General features: G+C 36.9%; 1 long non-coding RNA gene across 1 annotated transcript in view; it reads right to left on the reverse strand.

The window, feature by feature from the left end:
- Window positions 1-19,789, reverse strand: part of LOC309660922 — a 986,598-nt gene that overhangs the window by 472,012 nt on the left and 494,797 nt on the right. The window lies entirely within an intron of this gene.

Below are 19,789 nucleotides of genomic sequence, written 5' to 3' on the forward strand. Positions count from 1 at the left end.
TTCTTTATCCATTCATCTGTCAATGGGCACTTAGGTTGCTCCCATGTCCTGGCTATTGTAAATAGAGCTGCAATGAATATTGGGATACATGTCTCTTTTTGAATTATGGTTTTCTCAGGGTATATGCCCAGTAGAGGAAACGCTGGGTCATATGGTAGTTCTATTTTTAGATTTTTAAGGAAGCTCCATACTGTTCTCCATAGTGGCTGTATCAATTTACATTCCCACCAACAGTGCAAGAGGGTTCACTTTTCTCCACACCCACTCCAGCATTTATCGTTGTAGATTTTTTGACGATGACCATTCTGACCAGTGTGAGGTGATACCTCATTGTGGTTTTGATTTGTATTTCTCTAATGATTAGTGATGTTGAGCATCCTTTCATGTGTTTGTTGGCAATCTGTATATATTCTTTAGAGAAATGTCTATTTAGGTCTTCCACCTATTTTTTTTTTTTTACAATATTTTTTTATTTTATTTATTTATTTTTGGCTGTGTCAGGTCTTAGTTGCGACACGTGGGATCTTCGTTGTGGGATCTTTCACTTTAACACATGGGCTCACTAGTTCTGGCGCATGGGCTTATTTGCCCTGTGGCATGCGGGGTCTTAGTTTCCCAACCAGGGATCAAACCCACGTCCCCTGCATTGGAAGACAGATACTTTACCACTGGACCACCAGGGAAGTCCCTTCTGCCCATTTTTGGATTGGGTTGTTTGTTTTTTTGATATTGAGCTGTATGAGCTGCGTGTATATTTTGGAGATTAATCATTTGTCAGTTGCTTCATTTGCAAATATTGTCTCCCATTCTGAGGGTTGTCTTTTATTCTTGTTTATGGTCTCCTTTGCTGTGAAAACCATTAGGTCCCATTTGTTTATTTTTGTTTTTATTTCCATTTCTCTAGGAGGTGGGTCAAAAAGGATCTTGCTGTGATTTATGTCATAGAGTGTTCTGCCTATGTTTTCCTCGAGTTTAATAGTGTCTGGACATACATGTGGTCTTTAATCCAATTTGAGTTTATTTTTGTGTATGGTGTTAGGGAGTGTTCTAATTTCATTCTTTAACATGCAACTGTCCAGTTTTCCCAGCACCACTTGTTGAAGAGGCTGTCTATTCTCCATTGTATATTCTTGTCTCCTTTATCAAAAATAAGGTGACCATATGTGTGTGGGTTTATCTCTGGGCTTTCTATCCTGTTCCATTGACCTATATTTCTGTTTTTGTGCCAGTACCATACTGTCTTGATTACTGTAGCTTTGTAGTATAGTCTGAAGTCAGGGAGCCTTATTCCTCCAGTTTGGTTTTTCTTTCTCAAGATTGCTTTGGCTATTTGGGGTCTTTTGTGTTTCCATACACATTGTGCAAATTTTGTTCTAGTTCTGTGAAAAATGCCATGGGTAGTTTGATAGGGATTGCATTGAATCTGTAGATTGCTTTGGGTAGTATAGTCATTTTCACAATGTTGATTCTTCCAATCCAAGAACATGGTATATCTCTCCATCTGTTTGTATTGTCTTTAATTTCTTTCATCAGTGTCTTATAGTTTTCTGCATACAGGTCTTTTGTCTCCTTAAGAAGGTTTATTCCTAGGTATTTTATTCTTTATGCTGAAAAGGTAAATGTCAGTGTTTCCTTAATTTCTCTTTCTGATTTTCCATCATTAGTGTATAGGAATGCAAGAGATTTCTGTGCATTAATTTTGTATCCTGCTACTTTACCAAATTCATTGATTAGCTCTGGTAGTTTTCTGGTAGCATCTTTAGGATTCTCTATGTATAGTATCATGTCCTCTGCAAACAATGACAGTTTTACTTCTTTTCCAGTTTGGATTCCTTTTATTTTTTATTTTTTTCTTCTCTGATTGCTGTGGCTAGGAATTCCAAAACTATGTTGAATAATAGTGGTGAGAGTGGGCAACCTTGTCTTGCTCCTGATCTTAGTGGAAATGGTTTCAATTTTTCACCATTGAGAATGATGTTAGCTGTGGGTTTGTCATATATGGGCTCTATTTTGTTGAGGTAGCTTCCTTCTATGCCCACTTTCTGGATACTTTTTATCATAAATGGTGTTGAATTTTGTCAAAAGCTTTTCCTGCATCTATTGGGATGATCATACAGTTTTTATCCTTCAATATGTTAATATGGTGTATCACATTGATTGATTTGCATATATTGAGGAATCTTTGTATTCTTGGGATAAATGCCTCTTGATCATGGTGTATGATCCTTTTAATGTGCTGTTGGATTCTGTTTGCTAGTATTTTGTGGAGGATTTTTGCATCTGTGTTCATCAGTGATATTTGCCTGTAGTTTTCTTTTTTTGTGACATCTTTGTCTGGTTTTGCTATCAGGGTGACGGTGGCCTCATAGAAGGAGATTGGGAGTGTTCCTCCTTCTGCTATATTTTCAAAGAGTTTGAGAAGGATAGGTGTTAGCTCTTCTCTAAATGATAGAATTCACCTGTGAAGTCATCTGGTCCTGGGCCTTTGGAAGATTTTTAATCAGAGTTTCAATTTCAGTGCTTGAGATTGGTATGTTCATATTTTCTATTTTTTTCTTGTTCAGTCTCGGAAGGTTGTGCTTTTCTAAGAATATGTCCATTTCTTTCAGGTTTTCCATTTTATTGGCATATAGTTGCTTGCAGTAATTTCTCATGATCCTTTGTATTTCTGCAGTGTCAGTTGTTACGTCTCCCTTTTCATTTCTAATTCTGTTGATTTGAGTCTTCTCCCTTTTTTTCTTAATGTGTGTGGCTACTGGTTTATCAGTTTTGTTTATCTTCTCAAAGAACCAGCTTTAGTTTTATTGATCTTTGCTATTGTTTTCTTCACTTCTTTTTCTTTTATTTCTTATCTGATATTTATGATTTCTTTCCTTCTGCTAACTTTGGGGTTTTTTTTGTCTTCTTTCTCTAATTGCTTTACGTGTAAGTTTAGGTTATTTACTTGAGATTTTTCTTGTTTCTTGAGGTAGGATTGTATTGCTATAAACTTCCCTCTTAGAACTGCTATGGCTGCATCCCATTGGCTTTGGGTCATTGTGTTTTCATTGTCATTTGTTTCTAGGTATTTTTTGATTTCCTCTTTGATTTCTTCATTGATCTCTTGGTTATTTTGTAGCATATTGTTTAGTCTCCATGTGTTTGTACTTTTTACACTTTTTTTTTTCCTGTATTTGATATCTAATCTCACAGGGTTGTGGTCGGAAATGATACTTGCTGCAATTTCAAATTTCTTAAATTTACCAAGGCTTGATTTTTTACCCAAGATATGGTCTATCCTGGATAATGTTCCATGTGCACTTGAGAAGAAAGTGTATTCTGTTGTTTTTGGATGGAATGTCCTATAGATATCAATTAAGTCCATCTGGTCTAATGTGTCAATTAAAGCTTGTGTTTCCTTATTTATTTTCAGTTTGGATGACCTGCTCATTGGTGAAAGTGGAGTGCTAAAGTCCCCTAGTATTACTGTGTTACTGTCTATTTCCCTTTTCATGAATGTTAGCATTTGTTTTCTGTATTGAGGTGCTCCTATGTTGCATACATAAATATATACAATTATTATATCTTCTTCATGGGTTGATCCCTGATCATTATGTAGTATCCCTCTTTGTCTCTTGTAATAGTCTTTATGTTAAAGTCTATTTTGTCAGATATGAGAATTGCTACTCCAGCTTTCTTTTGATTTCCATTTCCATAGAATATCTTTTTCCGTCCCCTCACTTTCAGTCTGTATGTGTTCCTAGGTCAGAAGTGGGACTCTTCTAGACAGTATATATACGTATCTTGTTTTTGTAACCATTCATCCAGTCTGTGTCTTTTGGTTGGGGCATTTAATTCATTTATGTTTAAAGTAATTATTGATATGTATATTCCTATTACCATTTTCTTAATTGTTTCGGTTGTTTTTGTAGGTCTTTTCCTTCTCTTGTGTTTCCTGCCTAGGGAAGTTCCTTTAGCACTTGTTGTAAAGCTGGTTTGGTGGTGCTGAAATCAATTAGCTCTTGCTTGTCTGTAAAGATTTTAATTTCTCCATTGAATCTGAATGAGATCCTTGCTGGGTAGAGTAATCTTGGTTGTAGTTTTTTCCTTTTCATCTCGTTAAATATGTCCTGCCTCTCCCTTCTGGCTTGCAGAGTTTCTGCTGAAAGATCAGCTGTTAACCTTACGGGGATCCCCTTGTATGTTATTTGTTGCTTTTCTCTTGCTGCTTTTAATATTGTTTGTTTGTATTTAATTTTTGTTCGTTTGAGTAGTATGTGATTTGGTGTGTTTCTCCTTGGTTTTATCCTTTATGGGACTCTCTGTGCTTCCTGGACTTGTTTGACTATTTCCTTTCCCATATTAGGGAAGTTTTCAACTATAATCTCTTTAAATATTTTCTCAGTCCCTTTCTTTTTCTGTTCTTCTTCTGGGACTCCTTTAATTCGAATGTTGGTGCATTTAGTGTTGTTCCAGAGATCTCTGAAACTGTCCTCATTTCTTTTCATTCTTTTTTCTTTATTCTGCTCTGTGGCAGTTATTTCCAGTATTCTATCTTCCAGGTCACTTATCCATTCTTCTGCCTCAGTTATTCTGCCTTTGATTCCTTCTGGAGTATTTTTAATTTCATTTATTGTGTTCTGTTTAATTCTTCTAGGTCCTCGTTAAACGTTTCTTGTATTTTCTCCCTTCTATTTCCAAGATTTTGGTTTATCTTTAGTATCATTACTCTGAAGTCTTTTTCAGGTAGACTACCTATTTCCTCTTCATTTGTTTGGTCTGGTGTGTTTTTATCTTGCTCCTTCATCTGCTGGATATTTTCCTGTCTTCTCATTTTGTTTAACTTACTGTGTTTAGGGTCTCCTTTTCACAGGCTGCAGGTTCATAGTTCTCGTTTGTTTTGGTGTCTGCCCCCAGTGGGTGATGTTGGTTCAGTGTCTTGTGCAGGCTTCCTGCTGGAGGAGACTGGTGCCTGTGTTCTGATGGTGGGGCTGGATCTTGTCCTTCTGGTGGGCAGGGCTGCATCTGGTGATGTGTTTTGGGGTGTCTGTGAACTTAGTATGACTTTAGGCACCTGTCTGCTAATCGGTGGTGTTGTGTTCCTGTCTCGCTAGTTTTTTGACATGGGACATCCAGCACTGGAGCTTGGTGGCCATTGGGTGGACCTGGGTGTTAGTGTTGAGATGGAGATCTCTGGGAGAGCTCTTGCCAATTGATATTACATGGGCCCAGGAGGTCTCTGGTGGTCCAATGTCCTGGACTCGGCTCTCCCACATCGGAGGTTCAGGCCCGACACCTAGCCGGAGCACCAAGACCCTGCCAGCCTCAAGGCTTGGAAGAAAAGGAAGAAAAAAAAAAAAAAAAAAAAAAACGAACAGATAGTGCCCCAAACCAAATGGTAAAAGAAAAACTAAACAGACAAAATCATACAAAGATACATACACACACACACTCATAAAAAGAAAACAAACAAGCAAAAAACAACAACAACAACAAAATCTAAAAAAGAAAAAAAAAAAACCAGACAGAACCATAGGACAAATGGTAAAAGCAAACCTAAACAGACAAAATCACACAAAGCAATATACACACACACACTCACAAAAAGAGAAAAAAAGAAATAAAATTTTAAAAATAATAAATTAAAAAAGGGAAAAGAGCAACCAAACCAATAAACAAATCCACCAATGATAACAAGCACTGAAAAATAAACTAATATAAACATAAACATAAACATAAAAGCAAAAACAAATCAGACGCAGAAAGCAAACCCCAATTCTACAATTGCTCCCAAAGTCCACCACCTCAATTTTGGGAACTTTCGTTTTCTATTCAGGTATTCCACAGATGTAGTGTTTATGAAGTTGATGTGGGGATTTGATCTGCTGCTCCTGAGGCTGCAAAGAGAAATTTCCCTTTCCTTTCTTTGTTTTCACAGCCCCTGGGCTTCAGCTTTGATTTTGGCCCCACCTCTGGCTGGAGGCTGCCCTCAGGCATCTGTTCCCTGCCCAGACAGGAGGGGGTTAAAACAGCAGCTGATTAGGGCTCCCTTGCTCACTCAGGCTGGGGATAGGGAAGGGTACAGTAGTCATAATTGGAATGCAGGGCATGCCTGGGGCAGCAGAGTCTGACATGACATTGCAACAGCCTGAGGCTCACTGTGTATTCTCCCGGGGAAGTTGTCCCTGGATGACAGGACGCTGGCAGTGGCATGCTGTGCAGGCTGCCACGGGTGTGTCAGTAGCAGACAGCATCTCAGGCTGGTGAGTGATGGTCAGCACCAATCCTCTGTGCACTTTACCTTCTGCACCCCTGTTGCTGTGCTCCCCTCTGTGGCTCTGAAGTTTCCTTCCCTCCCACCCCCATCCCCACCAGTGAAGGGGCTTCTTAGTGTGTGGAAACTTCCTCCTTCACAGCTCCCTCCCAGAGGTGCAGGTCCCATCCCTATTCTTTTGTCTCTGTTTTTTTCTTTTTTCTTTGGCCCTATCCAGGTACGTGGGGATTTTTTTTTTTCCTTTGGGGAAGTCTGAGGTTTTCTACCAGCATTCAGTAGGTGTTCTGTAGGAACTGTTCCACATGTAGATGTATTTTTGATGTATTTATGGGGAGGAAGGTGATTTCCATGTCTTACTCCTCCACTGTCTTGAAGGTTGGAGTAGATTTCTAGTATTGATTAATGTAATACGTTGATACAGGGGACTAATTTTGATTATCTTGAATTTGTGTTCTAAAGAAACTTAAGAAGGCAAAATTGGAGACATTCAGCCTATATGCTGACCCAATGTATGTATTATCAACTTGCAGTCAGAAAGTAAGGAGCCCAGTTCCAGCTTCTGTACAAAGATAGCAGAATTAACAAGGTCACAGAAATATTTACACTCTGACCATAGAGAAGAAAATTAAATATCAACACAAAGATTTCCATGCTGCACAAATTCCTTCTCTACCTAAAACCACTTTTAACACAAAACATTAGAACACACACACACATGTGTGCGCACACACAAGATGATAGCATTAAATGAAAATTCATGTTATTTTGGTAAAAATATTATTATTTAATTATTTTTTCTGTTTTCTCCATATTTTGCTTGTTCTAAAAGAAAAATAATACTTTTAATTTAAATGATTCTAGCTCTAGTAAGCCACTTAGCTTCTCTAAGCATTAGACAATCATTTTAAAGGAAGGGAAAATTATACTTGCTCTATTAGTCAGAAAAGACTGGTTGTGTTATGGCAACAAATGACCCCAAAGTCTTAGTGACTTGTAATGACAAATACGTTTTTCTTGCTTGCTTTGGATTTTGATCCCAGGACGTGTAGTGATGGAGCTGATCATTGCAGTTTTTCAGAGCCCCACACTGATGAAGCAGCAACTGTCCTGAACATTAGTAGTCACTTGCCAGAAGGAAAGAAGACTACAGAGAAGCATGACATGACACCAAAATGACATATGTTACTTCTCTCCTTGGTTTATTGACCAAAAACTAATCCAAAGTCCTCACCAAATTTCAAGTAGGCAAGGAAATGCATGTCCAGAAGGAAAGAGAGAGAATTACTTATGAGGAACCCTCTTAACTGTCACCCCTGCTCTACCATCTTCACTGGACATTGCGTGGATCAGAGGAGATAACTATATGAAAAGATTTTGCAAATTATAAAGTATTATTAAACATAAGATATAGTAATGATATAATAAACATAATTATTAAAAAATTAGAAAAATGTGGGACTCTGGATTAGATTTCATTTACTGAAAAGTTGGAATATTTTGTGGGCTGAAAAAAATGTTAAGAACAACATACCTTATATACTTGTGGTCTTATATTTTTATTGTGATACCTATAAACTTTCTTTCCCACTTTGTGCACTTAACAGTAACTCATGTTCATATTCCCATCCCTCTGATTAATTAGGACCAACAACTGTGACTACATTTTCCTATTAATTTTTCCATCATGAGAGTTTCATAATGTTGACTATAACAGCTGGCATTTTATCATTTATTTCACTTTGCAATTTTTACTTTCTACTTGTATACATTTTCTCACATATGTTAATGTGAAGCTCACATAGAAAATGAGGAACAAGTAACAAACAGAGGTTAAGACTTTGTAATAGTTGATTTTCCTGTGGTTATAAATGATACAAGATGCTGAGCAAATTCAAAAGCCATTTGAATTTCACTTCCTCAGTTGAGTAGTCGGAAAGTATGCTGTTCTTAAAGGGATATGGTATTACCACACTGAAACCCCCCAGGTTATGAATTAGATTTTCCAGAAGTCTAAGTCTAAGAGTTAGGAGCAAGACAGAGAAACAGAGAGAGAGAGAGAGACAATAAATTCTTTGAAATTCTCTAGTTGTAATCTACATTCTCATGCAGCCTGCCCATATGTCATTTTTCTGACGCCTGCTGTTTCCATTAACCAGATTTGTACTTTTTTGGGATAGCCTGAGTAGGTTTCTCCACTTTTCATTTTGTTTTCTTTGTAAATGACCACAATTTTTAGACAACCCCTATAAGCTTTACTGTATTTTTTCTGTTACAGCTTTGTGACATGTTCTTCTTTTTGATTCACAACTTATCTTGTAAATATACACAAGTAGTCAACCTCTCATAACTTACTGGACGTTATCTTAAATCAATCAACACATACGTGTTGGATACCTGCTCCATGCATACACTGGCTAGTCCCTGAGAAGAGTGTAAGTGCAAACAGGCATCCCTTGGTCTTTTGGATAAATCAAGTATATAATGGGATTAGTTATAATATTAAATGCAGGTGCTATTTTCAGGCACCTATTATTTATTCTAAATGATATTAAGCAATTTTACTCTCTGTATCAATTAACCTTCACAGTGACTGATAAGAATATATCACCCTCTCTTTTTTTTTTTTAGCCCATGAGGATACGTTTGGATTGCTAAAGAAATTTGCTCCATGTCACATATTATTACATGGCAGAGGCTGGAAATCAGTTCTTAAATCCAGATTCTATGCAAAGGGCAAAGCTTGGGGACTGATATTTCAAACCTAAGAACAGGCATTAATACATTAAGATTAAAAAGTGAAATATTAGGGCTTCCCTGGTGGCACAGTGGTTGAAAGTCCACCTGCCGGTGTGGGGGACACAGGTTCGAGCCCTGGTACCGGAAGATCCCACATGCCGCGGAGCAGCCGTTCCCGTGAGCCACAATTACTGAGCCTGTGTGTCTGGAGCCTGTGCTCTGCAACAAGAGAGGCCGCGATAGTGAGAGGCCCGTGCACTGCAATGAAGAGTGGCCCCCACTTGCCACAACTGGAGAAAGCCCTCGCACAGAAACGAAGACCCAACACAGCCATAAATAAATAAATAAATAAAATTTTTTTTTAAAAAGTGAAATATTAAAGAATAATTTAACTCAGTGATACTGGAGGCATCACAATCCAGTTTGTGATTGACAAGCATGTACTAAAAATAGTAAGTGATATTGTTTGTTCATATGTCTAAAGAGACCAGAGAGATCAAAATGATTTGGAATTTGCTGTACAGACTTTATGAGGATTTTATTAATCTTACCATAAGTGGTCCCATCACTGAGGTGAGTCAGACATCTATACTGCGACTATGCTAGTTTCAGGAAAAATTCATTTTTTCTTTTTTTTTCTTCTCATTTTTCTGTTGTTCAACCTTATGCAAGCTTTTTATGCCGTCTGAGCTTGTGCTTCCTTGTTTGTAAACCAGAAGTAATGATGTTCACTCTATTACAGAGACTAGATGAGATAATAGATGTGAAAACTGGAAATGCTTAAACTGCAGTGCAGAGTCTTAACAATTTGATTGTTAAGTATTAAAAATTTGACCTGATAATGATTTTTTTTAAACATCTTTATTGGAGTATAATTGCTTTACAATGTTGTGTTAGTTTCTGCTGTATAACAAAGTGAGTCAGCTATATGTATACATATATCCCCATATCCCCACCCTCTTGTGTCTCCCTCCTACCCTCCCTATCCCACCCCTCTAGGTGGTCACAAAACACTGAGCTGATTTCCCTGTGCTATGCAGCTGCTTCCCACAAGCTATCTATTTTACATTTGGTAGTGTATATATGTCAGTGCTATTCTATCACTTAGTCCCAGCTTACACTTCCCCTTTCCCCATGTCCTCAAATCCATTCTCTACATCTGCGTCTTTATTCCTGTCCTGCTCCTAAGTTCATCAGAAACTTTTTTTTTTTTTTTAGATTCCATATATATGGGTTAACATATGTTATTTGTTTTACTCTTTCTCACTTCACTCTGTATGAAAGACTCTAAGTCCATCCACCTCACTACAAACAACTCAACTTTGTTTCTTTTTACAGCTGAGTAATATTCCATTGAATATATGTGCCACGTCTTCTTTAGCTATTCATCTGTCGATAGACACTTAAGTTCCTTCCATGTCCTGGCTATTGCCAATAGTGCTGCAATGAACACTGTGGCACATGTCTCTTTTTGAACTATGGTTTTCTCAGGGTATATGCCCAGTAGTGGGATTGCTGGGTCATATGGTAGTTCTATTTTTAGATTTTTAAGGAAGCTCCATACTGTTCTGCATAGTGGCTGTATCAATTTAAATTCCCACCAACAGTGCAAGATGGTTCCCTTTTTTCCACACACTCTCCCGAATTTATTGTTTGTAAATTTTTTGATGATAGCCATTCTAACCTGTGTAAGGTAATACCTCATTGTAGTTTAGATTTGCATTTCTCTAATGATTAATGATGTTGAACAGCCTATCATGTGTTTGTTCACAATCTGTATATCTTCTTTGGAGAAATGTCTGTTTAGGTCTTCTGCCCATTTTTGGATTGGGTTTCTTGTTTTTGTGATATTGACCTGCATGAGCTGGTTGTATATTTTGGAGATTAATCCTTTGTCACTTGCTTCGTTGGCAAATATTTTCTCCCATTCTGAGGGCTGTCTTTTCATCTTGTTTAAGGTTTCCTTAGCTGTGCAAAAGCTTTTAAGTTTCCTTAGGTCCCATTTGTTTATTTTTGTTTTTATTCCCATTTCTCTAGGAGGTGGGTCAATAAGGATCTTGCTGTAATTTATGTCATAGAGTGTTCTGCCTATGTTTTCCTCTAAGAGTTTTATAGTGTCTGGACTTACATGTGGTCTTTAATCCATTTTGAGTTTATTTTCGTGTATGGTGTTAGGAAGTGTTCTAATTTCATTCTTTTACATGTGGCTGTCCAGTTTTCCCAGCACCACTTGTTGAAGAGGCTGTCTATTCTCCATTGTATATTCTTGCCTCCTTTATCAAAGACAAGGTGACCATATGTGTGTGAGTTTATCTCTGGGCTTTCTATCTTGTACCATTGACCTATATTTCTGTTTTTGTGCCAGTACCATTCTTTCTTGATTACTGTAGCTTTGTAGTATCTTCTGAAGTCAGGGAGCCTGATTCCTCCAACTCCATTTTTCTTTCTCAAGATTGTTTTGGCTATTCAGGGTCTTTTGTGTTTCCATACAAATTTTAAGATTTTTTGTTCTAGTTCTGTGAAAAATGCCATTGGTAGTTTGATTAGGATTTCATTGAATCTGTAGATTGCTTTGAGTAGTATAGTCATTTTCACAATGTTCATTCTTCTAACCCAAGAACATGGTATATCTCTCCATCTGTCTGTATTATCTTTAATGTCTTTCATCAGTGTCTTATAGTTTTCTGAATACCAGTCTTTTGTCTCCTTAGGTAGGTTTATTCCTAGGTATTTTATTCTTTTTGTTGCAATGGTAAAGGGAGTGTTTCCTCAATTTCTCTTTCAGATATTTCCTCATTAGTTTCTAGGAATGCAAGAGTTTTCTGTGCATTAATTTTGTATCCTGCAACTTTACCAAATTCACTGATTAGCTCTAGTAGCTTTCTGGTGTATCTTTAGGATTTTTTATGTATAATATCATGTCATCTGCAAACAGTGACAGTTTTAATTCTTCTTTTCTGATTTGTATTCCTTTTATTTCTTTTTCTTCTCTGATTGCCGTAGCTAGGACTTCCAAAACATTGTTGAATATAGTGGCAAGAGTGAACATTCTTGTCTTTTCCTGGTCTTATAGGAAATGCTTTCAGTTTTTCACCACTGAGAATGATGTTTCCTGTGGGTTTGTCATATATGACCTTTGTTATGTTGAGGCATGTTCCCTCTATTCTCACTTTCTGGAGAGTTTTTATCATAAATTGTGTTGAATTTTGTCAAAAGCTTTTTCTGCCTCTCTTTAGATGAGCATTTGGTTTTTATTCTTCAGTTTGCTAATATGGTGTATCACATTGATTGATTTGCATATATTGAAGAATTCTTGCATCCCTGAAATAAATCCCACCTGATCATGGTGTATGACTCTTTTAATGTGTTGTTGGATTCTGTTTGCTAGTAGTTTGTTGAAGAGTTTTGCATATTTATTCATCAGTGATATTGGTCTGTAATTTTCTTTTTTTGTAGTATCTTTGTCTGGTTTTTGTATCAGGGTGATCGTGACCTCATAGAATGAGTTTGGGAGTGTTCCTTCCCCTGCAATTTTTTTGAAGAGTCTTAAAAGGATGGGTGTTAGCTCTTCTCTAAATGCTTGATAGATTTCACCTTTGAAGCCATCTGGTCCTGGACGTTTGTTTGTTGGAAGATTTTTTTTTAAGAGATTGGAGTTTATTTATTTATCTATTTATTTATTTTTGGCTGTGTTGGGTCCTCATTTCTGTGTGAGGGCTTTCTCTAGTTGTGGCAAGCGGGGGTCACTCTTCATCGCGGTGCACAGGCCTTCTCACTGTCGCAGCCTCTCTTGTCGCAGAGAACAGGCTCCAGATGCGCAGGCTCAGTAGTTGTGGCTTACGGACCTAGTTGCTCCGCAGCATGTTGCATCTTCCCAGACCAGGGCTTGAACCCGTGTCCCCTGCATTGGCAGGCAGATTCTCAACCACTGAGCCACCAGGGAAGCCCTGTTGGAAGATTTTTAATCACGGTTTCAATCTCAGTGCTTGTGATTGGTCTATTCACATTTTCTATTTCTTCCTGGTTCAGTCTTGGAAGGCTCTACATTTTTAAGAATTTGTCCATTTCTTCCAGGTTGTCCATTTTATTGGCATAGAGTTGCTTGTCATAGTCCCTTAGGATGCTCTCTATTTCTGAGGTGTCTGTTGTAACTTCTTTTTCATTTCTAAATTTATTGAATTGAGTCCTCTCCCTCTTTTTCTTGATGAGTCTTGCTAAAGGTCTATCAATTTTGTTTATCTTCCCTAAGAACCAGCTTTTAGTTTTATTGATCTTTGCTATTGTTTTCTTTGTTTCTATTTCATTTATTTCTGCTCTGATTTTATGATTTCTTTCCTTCTACTAATTTTGGGTTTTGTTTGTTCTTCTTTCTCTAGGTTCTTTAGGTGTAAGGTTAGATTGTCTATTTGAGTTTTTTCTTATTTCTTGAGGTAGAATTGTATTGCTATAAACTTCCCTCTTAGAACTGCTTTGGCTGCATCCCATAGGTTTTTGGATCATCGTGTTTTCATTGTCATTTGTTTCTAGGTATTTTTGATTTCCTCTTTGATTTCTTCAGTGATCTCTTGGTTATTTAGTTGTGTATTGTTTAGCCTCCATGTGTTTATATTTTTTACAGTTTTTTTTCCTGTAATTGATATCTGGTCTCGTAGCGTTGATAATGATTTTATGTGATTAACAATTCAGCACTGATTCGTAAGTGATATGGAATTACTTCATTGTTTACACTATGTTAGCTTTTCCAAAAAGAGGAAATAGTGATCTACGTTGTGATATGACATATTAAAACCAAGGAGAAACCTTGCTCCCTCTGAGCTATTCCTTCAATTTGCACTTGTCCATAGAGTTATCTTTCATTTCTGGTTTCAGAGGGTAATCTTTAAACACAAATCTGACTGAAATACCTCTAAAGTTGAGTGATTGGTTGTGGTTTGTACTCCAGTTGCCAGAATTTCTCTGGCATATTCTCAAGTTTTATTAATTCTCAAGTTTTGAACGAATTAATATAGGTATGTATAAGTGGCTAGAAAGTTTGAAGAATGTTTGGCTGGCTTGTTGGATGACATTAGGAGTGGTTCATACACAGAAGCTGAGTCCATGGTTCCTCCCTTCCTCCCTTTCTCCCTTTCTCCCTTCCTTCCATCCATCCTTCCTTCCCTCCTTCCTTCATTAGAAAGTGTTGATTGCTCAGCTCAGGATAGCCATCATGATAGATGTATGCAACAAGGGTCTTGCTCAAAAAATATAATCCCTAGCACAGAAAAATATATAATCCAAAATATAAATACAGATGAGTTTTGAGGGAAATGTGGATTAATATGAATAAAAATTCAAAAAAGTTATAAATTTTTTTGAAGGAAGAGATGAATCAAACACAGTTTTATAAAAAAGCTTATATTATATGATGGAATACTGTCGGGTTGAAGGTTTGAATGGGAAGGGAGTGCAAAATCATGTTGACCCAAATCCACTTGTGCTGAAGAAGATATTTGGCAGTGTATGATGGTTCCTTGCCCAAATGTGATCTTCCTTGCCTTTATATTAGTCAGCTAACTTCTGAAATGCTCTTTTAACTCATGATAACAAATTATAGTGGTAAGAAGACTTATGCCTGGGTTTTGTGTGAAACATTTCACAACTGCATAGTGTATGGTCTGCATTTTACTTAATGTCTTTAAGCCTCACCAGACTCATGTATAAAATGAGAATTACAATGCTTACTTTGTAGGAACACAGTGCCAGACTTACAGTTCAAGCTCAAGGGATGTTTGTCTAATGAATGAATAGGTACTATAAATGAAATTCAAGAACAGCTGGGAGTATGTGTGTTTACAGGGAAATTAGATAAACTCTGAAACATTTTTCAACTCTTTGCTTCTAATTAGTGTTACTTTTTAAATTTTGTTGTGCAAGATTGGAATATTTTGACATTTGGGAGAGAGGGCCAGGAGAGATAAAGCAGAGAGGAAGGCTGTACAAAAAGGCAATACTTAGTTACTTTTACATCGTATTGAGTTCATTTGAGTGCTTCCTCAAACTCATTATCTTACAACATCCTCACAGTATCTTTGACAGGGAGACCTATATATTTGACACAGTATAGAGATTACACTGATGAGATAAATGTTCCATACTGGGGTTTGATATGGAAGTACACATTTTCAGATATATCACGCCTTAATATATATAGCAATTACACGGATGATCTACTATCCCTGAACTAAAATTACTCTCTCTATAAATAATCTGCAATTTGGCAGGATTTTGCACAGATGCCTTAGTGCCCTCCTCATTATATGTGTGTGTGTATGCGAGCATGCACTCATTTATTTTCAACATTTGCATTTTTTATTGACTCTTCACAGTTTTTGGCAAGTTGAAGGGCTTGTGATGGTTAGGGAAAATGGGTTAGTATTACAGTTGGCTTGCATGGAATGCCTATGCCAAAGATCAGTTTACACTGTTTAGTTTCTGAGCTGTCACTCTCCAGTGGATTGCCATCACTCTAAAGTACGCTTGGCTAGTGAAGGAAATTATTTGAACTGTGTTAGAGACCTCAGTCAATGGTCCAGTAATCATACTGCTACTTTCATTCTAAATGAACCATCTCAAATAACTTTATCACATGAAATTCCTTTCTCTTAAGTGATTTCTTTTAATAAGACAGTGTACCCACTGAGAATCACCACCATATCATATCCCCTGTTCACATACCACTTCTCAGTGCACTGTGACCAGTCCCCACCCCAGGGACTGTGCAGAGGAACATCAGTCATCCATAAAACAGCTAGGAACACCAGATTTAAGGCCCTACCTGAGGAATCTTGACAGTATTTATGTCAGAATCAACATGAATACTGTCAATACCTATGACAGTATTTATGTCAGAATCAACTAGAAATCATCTTATACTATTGAGATTTTGATAGGCTCTTTGAGATAAAGAGTTAAATGCAAAAATATAAAGAGCTCTGACATGAATCTGGTTTAATTACTATAGATAAATAACTGGATCCCCAAATAAAAGTGTATTTTCTTTTTTAAAAAATCCATTAAGTAAAATAAATTTCAAGTGTGTTTTGAAAAACAAAATCACTGTGAATATTGAGCTATTTCAATCATTATTTAATGTTTCAATATTCTCCCCATGTATGTGTTAACAGTATTATAATCTTTTATCCATATACATTTGTGTAGTTGTGTATGCTTTTTTATATGTGTGCATGTATAAAGTTTTTAGGAAGAATATAATTTATCTAAGACTCCTAACTTGAAAGCTTGGTTTCTTTGCATTTTACATCTAATTATCACCAAGTCTGATAGAATTTACAAGTACAAAGATGTAAGAAAATGAATGTCTGCATGGTTAAGCAATCTCAAAATATTCTTAGTACAGGAAAATTACATGAAAGATATATATATATATGTATACATACATATATATAGTGTGTGTATATATATACACACATGTAATATGCATATACATAGTGTGTGTATGTATACAAAGGTATATATATTATATTGCATGTATATGTATATCTCTCTATATATGTATCGTATATATTATAGGCATATATAATTTGTATTATAATACATATATATATTAATATGTATGTACATATATATTTGTGAATTGTTTCTTGCTTTAACATGCCTAGGGAATTTATATTTACATTAGTGTATCAAATGTTCTGAGGTATCCTGCAATAAAGAAAGTCTTTTAGTGTTATTTAATCTGAAGTGGGAATTATTCAAAATTTTTTAACTCAGAGCTATTTTTCCACGGGCATGCGTAACCACATTATGTTCTTGCAGAAGGAGTATTCTACTGTTCCTACTTTTAGAAATGTTAAATTAGACACTTTGTATAAAATTTCTAATTTACTCTTAAAACATATCCATGGGTTACTGTAGGGGATAGCTGTTATTTTTGCTAAGCAAAACCTTTTTACTGGCAAAATAATACATTGAATTTCCTTTGGGGGTAAAAAAAAACACTCCTTCCTACTGCCAACATCAACTTCAGGGGCAGGACATATGTGATTGAATAAGGTGCTTGAGATACAGCTTCAAACAAAACAGATAAAAACATTGCAGTGATAGAATGTACAGACAAACAAATGTAGAAGTGAAATATAGAAAAGATCAAATGGTGACAAATGAAACAGAGAAAAAATAAAGCAGGGGGGTGGGAATTGAATGGTAGAGGTTGGACATGTTGCTTCATTACCCATAGTAATTTATGGAGAGGAAAAGGGATAATCAGAGTTCTAAGCTTATTGTGGTACCCAAAATAAATAGGGTTAAAATAATAAGATTGGTTCTGAGGTATCCATTCAGTAAACATTTATTGAGTGGTTACCATATGCCAGGCACAGTTTAGATGTTGCAGATATGGTTATTAACAAAACAAAGATCTCTGATCTCATGCATAGAGTGTTGTGTTGGAAAATGTTTGAGAACTGGCTCTTCAAAAAAATTAAAGGAAGACCTAATTTGGAGCTTTGTGAACTTCTCTGATTTAGCCAACCTGCCATGACCAATTGCAAGCTACCACTTACATACAGAGTAGGAAAGAAATGTACACAATTAGATCTTGAATGAAAGTAAGAACAGACTCAAGCATACCACTGCATATATCTTATATTCAATCATGCAAATATAAATGTACTAAATGGTAAGTTAACATATGCATTAGATGATGACATGTGCTGGTAAATAAAAGAAAGCCTAGCAGTATAAAAGGAAATCAGAAAGCTGAAGCGGTGGGGGGAGGAGAATACAGTGGTAAATAAGAAGGCTGAGATTGACCTCACTTATAAGATGCCATTTCAGCAAAGATTTTAAGAAGGTTAGAGACATGGACAATAAGATGTAGGGAGCAAGAGTTTTCCAGGCATGAGGACACCTAGAGTACAGGTTCTAAAATGGGCACACATTTTTGGCTTGTGTTGAGGGACAGCCTGCAAATCATTATGCCTGGAATAGAATGAGTGAAGGGGAGATATTAGATGAGGCAGGGATTCAGATCATATGTAGTCTTATCGACCATAGAAATGGACGTTAGATCTTATTCTCAGTTAAATTGGGAGCCATTTTAGAGTTTTGTGCACAGAGTGCTTAAAAGTCATGGTCTGTCATGACTCTTAAAGAATCATTCTTGTTGCTAGGCTGAGAATAAAGTAAAGGCCAAAAAAAATACCAGTTAGGATTCATTCAAGTGGTTCAGACCAGGATGGTAATGGTGGAGATGGTGATAAGTAGTAGCTGGATTCAGAATACCAGTAGACAGGAGAGCCAACAGGGTTTCCTGATAGGTTAAAAGTATCCTGTGAAGGAAAAAGTGAGGATAATAATGATTCTAAGATTTTTGGCCTGAATGAAAGGAAACATGTAGTTGTCATCAAATGGGATGGGGAAAATTTTGTGGTGGCAAAGTGTGGGGGTGGGCAATGGGGCAGGACCAGGACATGAGTTTTAGACATGTCGAATTTGAGATGTTTTTAGCACCCATGGCGGATATAAAGTAAGCAGTGGATATATGAGTCTGGAGTTTGGGAGAGAGGCCTGGGCTAAAGATAAATATTTGGAGTATTCTGTATATAGATGATTAAAAAGCCAAGTATCTGGAAAGAATTACTAAATGAATAAGGGCTAAGTAGAGGATTCTGCATGAAAGACTGAAAAACAATGATCAGTGAGGTAGGATAAAAACCAGGAAAGTGCAAGATCCTGGAAATCAAGTCTGTCAAGGCAGAAGGGGGACCGATTATTTAAAATGGATCTCGGAGGTCAGGTTGAATAAGGTCTAAGAATTGAAAAATGGATCTAGCAATGTGGCAGTTATTGTTAATATTTACAAGAATCATTTCAATGGATGGAGGGTAAGAAAGCTTCTTAGTTGGTCCCAGAGAGATAATAGGGAAGAAGTGATATCAGGGCCGATTTTAGAGTGAGCCTGTTAATTGAGAAGAAATCTTTGGGGCTTTTCCAGGTATATTCAGAGTTTGATACTATATATTCAAACCTATCCTCAAAAATGGCCAACCCTGGAAAAGGGGAAGCTTTACCTAGAGAGTAAAGCAAGGTGGCCTTATCTAGAATTTACACTTGAAACTCCCTTGTTCTCTTTTGTCTCTTGCTGATGGAGATGCAAGCAGGGTCAATTTACCAAAAGCACTGGAGAGCAGTGGTTAAGCTAATCAATATATTTCACTTTTCCAGTCCAATGATTAGGGAGCAAACCAGTGAGAGTTAGGTTCCCATTTTTGGGTTACCTACTGTAGGAGAAATGTTCTTCTACTGCTGGAGTGAGTCTTTGGTGGTGTTTGTGATATCTAGTTATATAGTGTTCTTATGCTTGCCTGGGTAGATCCTGGATGTGACAGAGGCCACCAAGTGGATCTGACATAGAGCCAGGAGGTAGAGAGATGCAGAGCCTTCTTGTCCTCAAGTCTTGAATCTAGCCATGCGGCCTCCCCTAGATCTGGCCATTTCATTTACCTAAGCTAATAAGTTCCCTTTTTGGCTTAAGCCAGTTCAAGTCAGATTTTATGTGAGGTTTTTACCTGAGCCAGTAGTTATTATTATCACTGCATTGGTCCAGATGAGAAAACTAAGGCTTATTTTTCAGTGAATGACTAAATGCCCAAACTTACACAGCTAATGAATGAAACCAAGTGTGTCTCAGGGCCACACCTTTTTCTTATTCTACTGTGGGAGAAAGTGGCAGAATAAAAGAGGTGAAAAACTAACTTCTTAAGAGTCTGCAATTGGATGGGACTTTCATAATTATTTTTC

This window comes from Balaenoptera physalus, assembly GCF_965194825.1.
Source record: "Balaenoptera physalus genome assembly, chromosome: 5".
Taxonomy (NCBI): domain Eukaryota; kingdom Metazoa; phylum Chordata; class Mammalia; order Artiodactyla; family Balaenopteridae; genus Balaenoptera; species Balaenoptera physalus.